At 40.5% G+C, this 11,713-nt stretch overlaps 1 long non-coding RNA gene across 1 annotated transcript; it reads right to left on the reverse strand.

Moving 5' to 3' along the window:
* Window positions 1-1,199: 1,199 nt before the first annotated feature.
* On the reverse strand, window positions 1,200-3,448 carry LOC309711734. The gene is made up of 4 exons (XR_014278084.1): window positions 3,278-3,448; window positions 2,344-2,392; window positions 2,112-2,175; window positions 1,200-1,710 (listed from the first exon to the last, which is right to left on the reverse strand). It is a non-coding gene; the product is annotated as an uncharacterized lncRNA (long non-coding RNA).
* Between the last annotated feature and the right edge of the window lie 8,265 nt (window positions 3,449-11,713).

Below are 11,713 nucleotides of genomic sequence, written 5' to 3' on the forward strand. Positions count from 1 at the left end.
GCCTGTGTACAGCAGCAGGCTGCCTTCCTAGAATTTGGATATCCCCCGTGCGCTCGTCTCTGCATTATGTGCATTACCTCTCTTAGAAAATTAAAACCACAGCAGCTTTTTATAGTTTTCTTCATTCACTATCAGCTTACACCAAAAGTCTACTCTGAAGAAGATTATTCAAAACATGCAACACAGTCACCAATCCCAGCAAATCCACCCCTAAGTCAGACTGTACAATACAGAAAATAAAAGAGCTACAGCTCAGACTCTACAGGCTTCAGTTAGCATGTTAAATGTGAAAGCTCAGTTAGAAAAAGACTGAACAAAAACGGCCTGAGTTTAGCAATTAACCAAAGTGACAAACATTGCTCTAAATAATACTCCCCTAATCCAAGTAGTCACCCAAACCTGGACGTGGATTTAGAGGCCCGAGGGCCATCTCACACATTTATTCAGAATAAAACAAGTTTCAATTAAAAAAAATCAAAATCTTGTGGACGTATGCCTTTTACATGTTGGTAAAATGTTTAGGATGAGATGGAGATATAACACTCATGCACCCTGAAAATTATGAAGGTCTAAACATGTATCAAAGGGACTCACTGAACATCAGTGGATTTCTATGGGGCAAACGTACTTAAACTAGCCACTGTGACCATTGAGGCAGAGCAGAATGAATGATACTGACGGGAACTATGAGGGTTTGTAGTTAAATTCCTGCTCTTACACACTGTAAAATCGAATTAGTTAGAACTCAAAATAATTGAGGAAACTCGTTGCCTCAAAAAAATTGAGTAAAGCTTAGCTAAAAATGACTAAATTAGGACAACTTATTTATTTTGAGTACTCTGTACAAGCTCATTTGTTCCCAGAACTCAAGAAAATTGGATCAAGTTTACGTAAGTTGACCAAGTTAGGGCAACTTACTCATTTTGAGTACACTGTAAAGCCTTGTTAGTTCCCAGAACTCAAAAAAATTAAGGAAACTCATTGCCTCAAAAAAACTAAGTAAAGCTTACTTAAGATGACTGTTAGGACAACTTATACAGTGCAAGTCTGCAGTATTAAGAATAACTTGATATTTCTGACTGTACAGTGCTAATTGTTTACTTACTGACAAACATTTCAAGTTCAACTAAATGAAAAAACAATTTGTGGTAACCTGAATATGATTAAAAATAATTAACAACACTTTTTGTCTTGATGTTAAAATCAGACCAACTTTTATTTTCAAACACAACAAAGTATAACAGCCAACATACTGGACACTGTTCTGCTGAACAACAAACAATTATATTGCCATCACTGTTATAATCTTACAATGAAACAAGGTCGCAGATGTAATTATTCTGAAAATAAGTTTAGGCCTACCACAAGTTTGTTTTGTACTTACATTACTTATATAATCAAAATAAAAATATGTGTTGTTCTGTCACAAGTGCAGTCTCTAATTTAAACAACACATTTGTTTTGCATTCCAACACATGAGCTGGAATGTTGTAATGTTTTAAGGATGGCTTGTTTCCAGTCCAGGCATTACTGCCTGAATGACTATCATGGATCGAGGTGATCCAAATGTAGGTGCAGAAGAAAGTCTTTAACTTCCCTTAAGTACAGTGGCAGTGGATGTGGGTTGGAGATGCAGTGAGCTTGAACCTGCAGGCGACCATCTTCACTGACCACACCATCTGTGACGGAGGACTCATCTCTCCTGGTGTCCTGCAAGCAAACAATCATATTTTTTGGAACATGAACTGCTGAATTGCTTTCTTAAAACATTTTTTTCTGCATTTGGTATAAAACAGACTCCAATTTGGACAATCTCAGGCTCCTTCCCCACTGGAGAGGTGACATTCAATGTCCCAATTGTCAGTCTGGATAGTCCTGACCCCCACCCGACACACAATAATGTCATGAAAGCATCATTTTAAAAAGGGCTATGCAAACATGGCCAATAACTTTCATTCTAATGATGTGCAAAATGATTTGGGCACAAAACAAATTTTGCTGTTAGAAAATTTGCAGACTTCACTATATTCAGTGTAGACCCTCTAAACTAAGTTTGGGGGATGTGATCTTTCAAGAAATGCAGACCAAACTGTTGTTGTTTGTTTACTTACACAGCATGTCTTGTAGAATTAACTGGAGTCACCAGCAACAGCCTAGTGCAGTCATATCTCAAGTCTAATAACAGAAGACAGGAAAAGATCAGTAAAGAAACAACTTCCCCAAACCAAAAAAGAAGTAAAACAATAAGTAAAACAGGCTGATCTAAAGTATGCTTAAAGTTCAGCCTGAATAATATAAATGTCACTGACAGTTGCTAATATATTGGAAAACCAAAATACTTACCACTGAGTTGATGTCTTTCTGTCCAACAGCAGGAGTGCTGGTCCCGAGCCTCAAAGACAGTATGAAGCAAGCAGAGGGAGAAAAAACAGAACATTTTTCAGAAACCGATTTGATCCTTAATGGCTGTGCAATCATTGTAACATAGAGTTTGCTTATGTTGTTAAATAAAGGCTAGATTTGACATTAATAGATGCCACAGATGTTCAAGGTGCCACAAAGCATGAAAAAAATAGACATCTCAGAAAACGTCGGGGCATTTTTGCAAATATGTGATGTCTTGATAAATCGAGCAGATATTTGAACTTTCGACAGCTACATTCTCGCCTGAAAATATCTTAAAAGTTGATTTTGTGACCCAGAAAAAGCAATAAGCCGCGCTCCTCCGCCATTGGCGAGCTTACAAGTACGCACAGGCTCCGACAACCATGGCCGACATATGCGATCCTCCTTTCCCCTAGATTACCCTTTCTGGGTCACAAAATAACCTTTTAAGATATTTTCAGTGGAGAATGTAGCTGTGTAATGCTCAAATATCTACTTAATTTATCAAAATATCACATATTTGCAAAAGTGCTTCCACGTTTTCGGAGAGCTCTGTTACCCACCAGCGCGATAGCTGACCGGGAGGTCAAGGCTTGATAAGAGTCCGCAAGCACAGCTAACTCTTGGCTTATTGTTTTCACCCCCCCCCCCCCCCCGAAGAATTTTGTCTGGGCTCTTATCTCACTTTTTTATTTCAAACAATCAACAGAAAATTTCACAGACATATTTTTATATAAGGTTTTTAAGGCTGTGGTGTTAATTTTTAAGTAACATGAGCCCAGCCGCAGCAGCAACGCTAGGCTAACACTAACTAGCTAGCACGATTATAAACCTGGTTCTAAACTAAGAGAAGCCACAAAATTTGTTTGAATAAGAGTAAACATTTACTCACCAAGTCAGTGTATCAGGTAAAGATCCACAGCAATGACAACAATAATCCCTTGAGCTGACGCTTTTCTAGGTTTGCTCAACATATTCCATAAAAAATGCTGGCACCATGAACATGCGGACTGATCCGTGCTAGGGAGGAGGACGGTAGTGACGTGGCATTTTCAAAACACATCTTTCATCTTTCCACACTGAGAAGAAAAACTTCCATCTTACTTAGTTTTTCTAAGTTAAGACAACTCAAATAAATTGAGTTTATCAGCATTTCTGTAGCGGACAGAACCACCTGCTTTAATTTACCATGATGCTCTGTGTTATGTTGTCATGGCAATATGAAGTCAAATAAATACAAATATATAAACTGCACATTTGAAGGAGGACAAGAAGACAGGCAACTGGAAGAGCTTTTGAAGCAGGAAAACTTTTCTGGATTACTCTTAATTTAACTGGAAATTTTGCGAATACAAGTCAAGGAGGAAACAAGGAGGCAGGTTGGATTATATTTGAGGACAGGACGCACGAAGGAGTATGGAACGCCAGGACTGCCATAATGAATTAATTAAATACACCATTAAATAATTAATTAAATGTGTCAATAATTAATTAAAATTGGAATTAATTAATTAAATAAATAGTTATGACACATGTAATTAATTAATTATTGACACATTTAATTAATTATTTATGTATTTCACATTTTAATTAATTATTGACACATTTAATTAATTAATTATTGACACATTTAATTAATTATTTATGTATTTCACATTTTAATTAATTATTGACACATTTAATTAATTATTGACACATTTAATTAATTATTTAATGATATATTTATTTATTTCATTTTGGCAGTCCTGACGCCTGGCTCTCGTCATGAAATAATTTTATCTGTCAGCCTCACCCATCAAACTCAGGGGGCGGGGTTAACGCTGCCCATGCAGCTTCTCTAACATTTGATTGGTTGCCGTGCAAAGTAAGTCAAAACAGGTCGATCCTAGATAATCGATTGCTTGTGTAGACTTGGGGCAGCCAGTTATCCCAGAATGCAGATCAAATCACAGGCCGTTTTTCTGTCACCAGCTACACTTTTAACAGTGTTTTAGCCGCGAATGTCGCGCCGTATGTCTGGTCAGGTTGTCAACATAGAACATGTTTGCAAAAGTGCTCAGATGTTTTCAGAGATTTCACTAGCTCTGCTAACAGTTAGCATGCAGAGCGCACCGAGGGGGTACATTAACCGGTTTGTTTACATATTCCACTCTCCGTGTTCCACATGTTGCATTCGCAGATTCTCATTTTCACCGAACGATCGTCTCTTTCCGCCTGGTCTTGTGTCTCTGTGCTTCTGTAACATAAAGAACGAGCTGACATTTTTCTCACGAAACCAGCGATCAGCTCAGCAGACCCTCAGTTTACCTGCATGCATCCTCCTCCTCATCTGTCAGCTGTTTAACACCTGCTGCTAATTCAAGAAACACGCCTAGTTACCTGGTGATAGTCACAGTTTAACTGCACAAGATAAGTAAATATAGTATTTTCCCCGAGCGCAGAGCTGCTGGAGCTTGTTTCCTTACAGAGCACTTTATAGGCGAACAGCTTCATCAGCGGCTGATGTCCAATCACCAGCACACAGCTTTCAAACCTCAGCTGAGTTTTAGCTCTCAGTGGTTAAACGCTGGACTTCATTCACTCAGGTTCTGTCTGTCGGGTCACGTTTACTTCGCTGTTTTATTTACAACTGAGCAAATCGGTTTGGCTGAGGTTAAAGTTACGTTTCATAACTGCATAGTTTCACAGACGTTTAATGAACCACTGGCACATGTGTTAGACTGAACTATCATCTAAATATCATCTGTTTTTTAATAGTTATTCAACTGTATTCTAAGCACCAGCTGTCTGTTAGAATGTGATTTTTTTTCTCTCTCTGTTGGCAGAGGTATAAAAATGCACAGGAAAATCTGACGTGCATGGCAAACTTCACCGACGATATTTAGGGAGGAATAAACACACATCAAACATAAATGAACCATTTGCCTGTCTCCATAATTGAGAGCATTTTCTCTTCTTATGTCAACACTCTCTCTCTCTCTCTCTTTTTTTTTTTTTTTTTTTTTTTTTTTTTTTTTGCTTTTTCGGTCATGTTATGTTTACCTGTCAAAGGCTTGTTACAAACTATGAAACACATTGTGCAGACTTCTGGATGTTAGAAGAAAACGAATACTGCTCATGAATGAGACTAAAGGCAGGAAGGTGTCCTTTAAAACTAAACATGTTAATAGGACCTCCCTGTTTATATCATAGTTTATGATATAGCACGTGTATTTCAGTAATAGCCTGCTGAGGCCACTATACGTGCTGGCCTCATATCAAATGTGAAGGCAGACTGAGTCTATGTTTGACGTTTGTTTATATCTAATCTTCCTTTTCAAACATTTAAACAGCAGCGAGTCTGCAGCTGAGGGAATACAAATTCAAATTGTCGGAACAGGTTTGCTCGTTTCTTGGATTCATTTGGTGATTTATTAAATGTATAACTGTGTGGTGGGGCGTGGTCTGCGGTGCCGTGCAGGGAGGGCGGACGCACCTGCACGGCATCCTTAATCACGCCCGCCTAGTTAAAAACACGGGGACTGAGGGGTTTGGGGGTGTTGTGGTGTGGTGAGATGTAAATAAAGATGACTCTGAACGTTGCTCCGTGGTCCCGCCGTGTCTTATTCACGCCACATTGGTGCCGAAACCCAGGAGGCAGCACGGCGGGTCCATATCGGAGCCAGGGAATGGAGGAGCTGGCCCAGAGGGTGGCCGAAATGGCGGCCGCCCAGCGGGAGCAGGCGGCGGAGGTGCGTCGCCAGCAGGAAGAGCTGCAGGACCAGTCCGAGCGGCACCTGGAAAGGATTGGGGAGCTGGCGGCGCTGCTCTGGGCCTGGGCGCCACCCCCACAGGTGTGTCCCGAGGACAGTGAAGCGGTGGAGGAGCCGCGTGAGGCACCTCAGCAGCCGGAGGTGGCAGACGAGGCGCGCGGGGATCTGCGCCTGCCGGAGGAGGGGGAACAGCCAGGTGAAGGGCTGCTCCTGCCGGGAGTGGTGGATGAGCCGCTCCAACCGGAGGCGGCAGACGAGGTGCGCGAGGGTCTGCGCCGGTTGGAGAAAGAGGAGCTGCACGAGGGGCTGCTCGAGCCGGGAGTGGCGGCGGAGGGAGCAGTAGTGACGGAGGAGTCGCGCTATGGGCTGCTCCAGCAGGGAGCGACAGCGGTGACGGAGGGGCCGCGCAAGGAGCTGGAGGTCCCAGTGCCAGGGGAGCTTGCTTGAGTGGAACTGGCGAGCGAGGCGGGCGCCACGCTTGAGATCGCCGTGCTCGCCAGACCGGCCTCACCACCACCAGAGGCCTGTACACGCCACACCTCTGCCCAGCCACCTGTGAGCTGGGGCTCACGCTTGTGCCGGCCGCGCCGGGTGCACCTGTCACGTGTCCGACTTCCGAACCAGCTTTGCCTGCGCCGCTGGATTCGCGGGCGGCCGCCTGAACTCGCACCTCCCCGTCGCTTGGCCGGGGCCTGGGGGTGCCAGCTGTCCGGGCTGATTCCCTCTCCCACTGGCGGTGGGGGAGTAGGTTCGGCCGGATGGCTCCCCGGCCTCAATCGGGCGATGGGGGTATGTGGTGGGGCGTGGTCTGCGGTGCCGTGCAGGGAGGGCGGACGCACCTGCACGGCATCCTTAATCACGCCCGCCTAGTTAAAAACACGGGGACTGAGGGGTTTGGGGGTGTTGTGGTGTGGTGAGATGTAAATAAAGATGACTCTGAACGTTGCTCCGTGGTCCCGCCGTGTCTTATTCACGCCACAAACTGTTATTCTAATCTGCTGCTGAGTCTCTTACACTTTTCTTTATGCTGTATATTTTCACGTCTCTGGAATAGTTGGCAGTTAGATAGTCAGCTGGGAAACTTTGTGTTAACTCATGGAGCTGAGGATATCGTGGATATGCTGACCTCGCTGCGTGGTGTACAGAGCGAGGTCAGCATGATTAATATTCACAATAAAAATATTAGCCGAACATCATGAAGTCTGTATGTGTTTCATAGTGTCGAACAACCTTTGTACAGTTAAAGCCAGCAATTACTACATGACAGAAACACCAACGTTATCTCTTTTATGTGTTTATACACAGGTCACGCTGATTACTGAACAAAAACCCAAAGATCAGATGTTAAACAGATTTATTTGCTCTCTCTCCTCCTTAAACATGTTTTTAATGTTAGTTATAATTCAGAATTGGCGACTGAAACACGTAGGACACATAAGAACATCAGGAAATAAAACACCGATAAATATAACCTCAGTAAAAGAAGTCAGCGGGGGTTACTACAGCTGTGTACCGGGGCCTGCGCTTTGTCGGTGGGATTGCTTGCGAGGCGAGCGGGTCTATCCCACGCTTTGCCGTGAGACTGGGACGACATCTCCGAAATCATCGAAACACTTTTGCAAAGAGGCTGTATCTTGACAAACCGACCAGACACATGAAGATTAAACCACTACATTCTCGGCTAAAAAAATATTAAAACGGTATTTGGTAACACACAAACAGGGTTTTTCAAAGCTCAGTTCTGTTAGCTTCCACATGCCGGTTGTTGTGTGCTAGAAACAATGGCCACCAGGCCAAAGCAATGGTTTTGACTCGATCAGCGTTAACCCCGCCCCCTGAGTTTGATGGGTGAGGCTGACAGATAAAATTATTTCATGATGAGAGCCAGGCGTCAGGACTGCCAAAATGAAATAAATAAATATATCATTAAATAATTAATTAAATGTGTCAATAATTAATTAAATGTGTCAATAATTAATTAAAATGTGAAATACATTAATAATTAATTAAATATGTCAATAATTAATTAATTAAATGTGTCAATAATTAATTAAAACGTGAAATACATAAATAATTAATTAAATGTGTCAATAATTAATTAATTACATATATCATAACTATTTATTTAATTAATTAATTCCAATTTTAATTAATTATTGCCACATTTAATTAATTATTTAATGGTGTATTTAATTAATTCATTATGGCAGTCCTGGCGTTCCATAAAGGAGAAGCATGAGGAGAGAGAAAACAGCAGAGCGATGGTGCAGAGCTAATCGTGGATCAAGTCGAAGAAGCAAGCATCAAAACTGTGAGTAAACATAACACATAAAGACTTAAAAATTACTGTGCTGATTAAGGAAACATTAAATTTGGTTAGTTTGGGGTCTGCAGCTTCAGGTTTGTGGGTTCAGTTGGTCTCAAAATTGAGGAAAGACAAAAAAATTTCTTTTGAAAGGTTGTTGGAGGATTTTTACTGTAAGAAATATCTGGGTGTGCAACTGCTTTTATTTAAAAAAAAATTTAATTTTATTTAGTCACATTGGAAAGGGAAAATTGGAGGATCGGGACAATAATGTGGCCAGATTTACTGTTTCCTTAATCAGAACAATAAGTTTGATCTGAACTAGAAATTTTGAAATGGGTTATTTTCTTTCTTCTCTACTGATCACTGTGTGATCGGTTGAGTTACTTGTCAGTCTACATTTATGTTAAAGGTAATTTTAAAAAATGCAGTTTATTCGTAATTTTGTAGAAAAAGGCTCCGCACCTATGAAAAAACAGAAAATGGGTATCCACACCCCCAAAATTCCTGTAGATCAGAGTAGCTAAGCCCTGGTTAACTGCAATTATATAACAGAAGATGAAAAATATTGGAATGATTGAAAGAAACAAAGATTGCTTTAGGGTTTGAAGATTTGACTTTCTTATTGAAAGAGACGAAAACTAATCCATGTGTGACACTGAGAAAAAAACTGAAAGCTTAAAAGATCTGGAGGTCTGACTACTGTTATTCAAATGTGCAAAATTGTTTTAATGACATTAGAAAGAAAAATGGGATGTTTAAAAAGGTAATATATAAAGATGATTTTTATATTACTTGAAAAAATGATGTTGTTTAGCGCTTCTGTACTTAGAAAAATGCACGCAATAAAGTGGACTTGTTAGGGAGAGATTGCCATCAGAGTTAAAACACTCCAACTCAATTTTTGATGACAGAAACAGCTAAAAAAATGAGCGTTTTGTTGACACTGATGACAAAATCCTGATCAGATACAGACAGACACATGCATACAACACACACTACTGCTCAAAAGTTTGTGGTCAGTTTCAAACAGTTGTCTTTTAATTAATAATTTACATTTACTTTTAACATAATATTACATGAAAATGATCATAAATGTTTTCACAGATGTGTGTTTAATGAATCATTTATGTTAAATCACCCATGATGCATTAGGAAATGTCTACACACTTATACATGGGCCCATTTTTAGTAACCATCACTCCTGTGTGGACAGATCACATGGTTATAAACCAGGTGAAAATTGACTTCAAACGTTTGAGCTGTAGTATAGCTTGATTGCAATGATACTGTATAGTTATCTATTACAGAAGAATATATAGAAGTCTGAGGACAGGGAGACACTGTAAAAAAGTTATGAGCTGTCTTGCTGCAGAGAAAGTGGAGTCTGTCATCCTTGAAAAGCTCCCAAGATAGGCAGCTGGCAGGTTGAATGATGCTCTGCCTCTGTGGTCAAGTACAGACATAGGCCTTAAGCAACCATGAGCCACTGATAAGTGTGACAGATTAGGAAACATGCATACAGTTCATTAGTTAGACTCCTATGAACCACTAATAGGAGAAAATGAGCACGCAATAAAGTGGACTTGTTAGGGAGAGATTGCCATCAGAGTTAAAACACTCCAACTCAATTTTTGATGATAGAAACAGCTAAAAAATGAGCATTTTGTTGACACTGATGACAAAATCCTGATCAGATACAGACAGACACATGCATACAGCACACACTACTGCTAAAAGGTTTGTGGTCAGATTCAAACTGTCGTCTTTTTAATTAATAATTTACATTTACTTTTAACATAATATTACATGAAAATGATCAGAAATGTTTTCACAGATGTGTGTTTTATGAATCATTTATGTTAAATCACCCATGATGCATTAGGAAATGTCTACACACTTATACATGGGCCCATTTTTAGTAGCCATCACTGCTGTGTGGACAGATCACATGGTTATAAACAGGTGAAAATTGACTTCAAACTTTTGAGCTGTAGTGTAGATTGCAATGATAGTGTATAGTTATCTATTACAGAAGAATATATAGAAGTCTGAGGACAGGGAGACACTGTAAAAAAGTTATGAGCTGTCTTGCTGCAGAGAAAGTGGAGTCTGTCATCCTTGAAAAGCTCCCAAGATAGGCAGCTGGCAGGTTGAATGATGCTCTGCCTCTGTGGTCAAGTACAGACATAGGCCTTAAGCAACCATGAGCCACTGATAAGTGTGAGAAATTAGTGCACTTAATGCAGCGGTCCCCAACCCCCGGGCCTCGGATCGGTGCCGGTCCGTGAGTCGTTTGGTGCCGGGCCGCGAGAGTTGAGGCTCAGGTGTGAAATGTATGGTTTTCAGGGTTTTTATCGGTATTCAGAGTTATTTTGTTATTGTTTTTATCGTTAACTCGGTGTCCCTGGGTCTTTTCAAGTGTGTCATAAATAAATCTTCTTTTTTTCCGGTACCGGTACTAGTTTTATTTTGTTGTATTTATCCGCGACACCTTAAAGGCCGGTCCGTGAAAATATTTTTTGGCATAAACCGGTCCGTGGCGCAAAAAAGGTTGAGGACTACTGACTTAATGCATGTTTCCTAATTATATACGTATGAGCCACTAATAGGAGAAAATGAGCACGCAATAAAGTGGACTTGTTAGGGAGAGATTGCCACCAGAGTTAAAACACTCCAACTCAATTTTGATGATAGAACCAGCTAAAAAATGAGCGTTTTGTTGACACTGATGACAAAATCCTGATCAGATACAGACAGACACATGCATACAACACACACTACTGCTCAAAAGTTTGTGGTCAGATTCAAACATTCTTGTCTTAATTTTAAAATTATATTTGCTATAACATAAAATTAGGCAAAGTTTATCAGAAATGTTTTCACAGATGTGTGTTTAATGAATCATTTATGTTAAATCACCCATGATGCATTAGGAAATGTCTACACACTTATACATGGGCCCATTTTTAGTAGCCATCACTGCTGTGTGGACAGATCACATGGTTATAAACCAGCTGAAAACTGACTTCAAACCTTTGAGCTGTAGTGTAGATTGCAATGATAGTGTATAGTTATCTATTACAGAAGAACATATAGAAGTATGAGGACAGGGAGACACTGTAAAAAAGTTATGAGCTGTCTTGCTGCAGAGAAAGTGGAGTCTGTCATCCTTGAAAAGCTCCCAAGATAGGCAGCTAGCAGGTTGAATGATGCTCTGCCTCTGTGGTCAAGTACAGACATAGGCCTTAAGCAACCATGAGCCACTGAT

The sequence above is a fragment of the Aulonocara stuartgranti genome (genome assembly GCF_965226115.1).
Source record: "Aulonocara stuartgranti genome assembly, chromosome: 7".
Taxonomy (NCBI): domain Eukaryota; kingdom Metazoa; phylum Chordata; class Actinopteri; order Cichliformes; family Cichlidae; genus Aulonocara; species Aulonocara stuartgranti.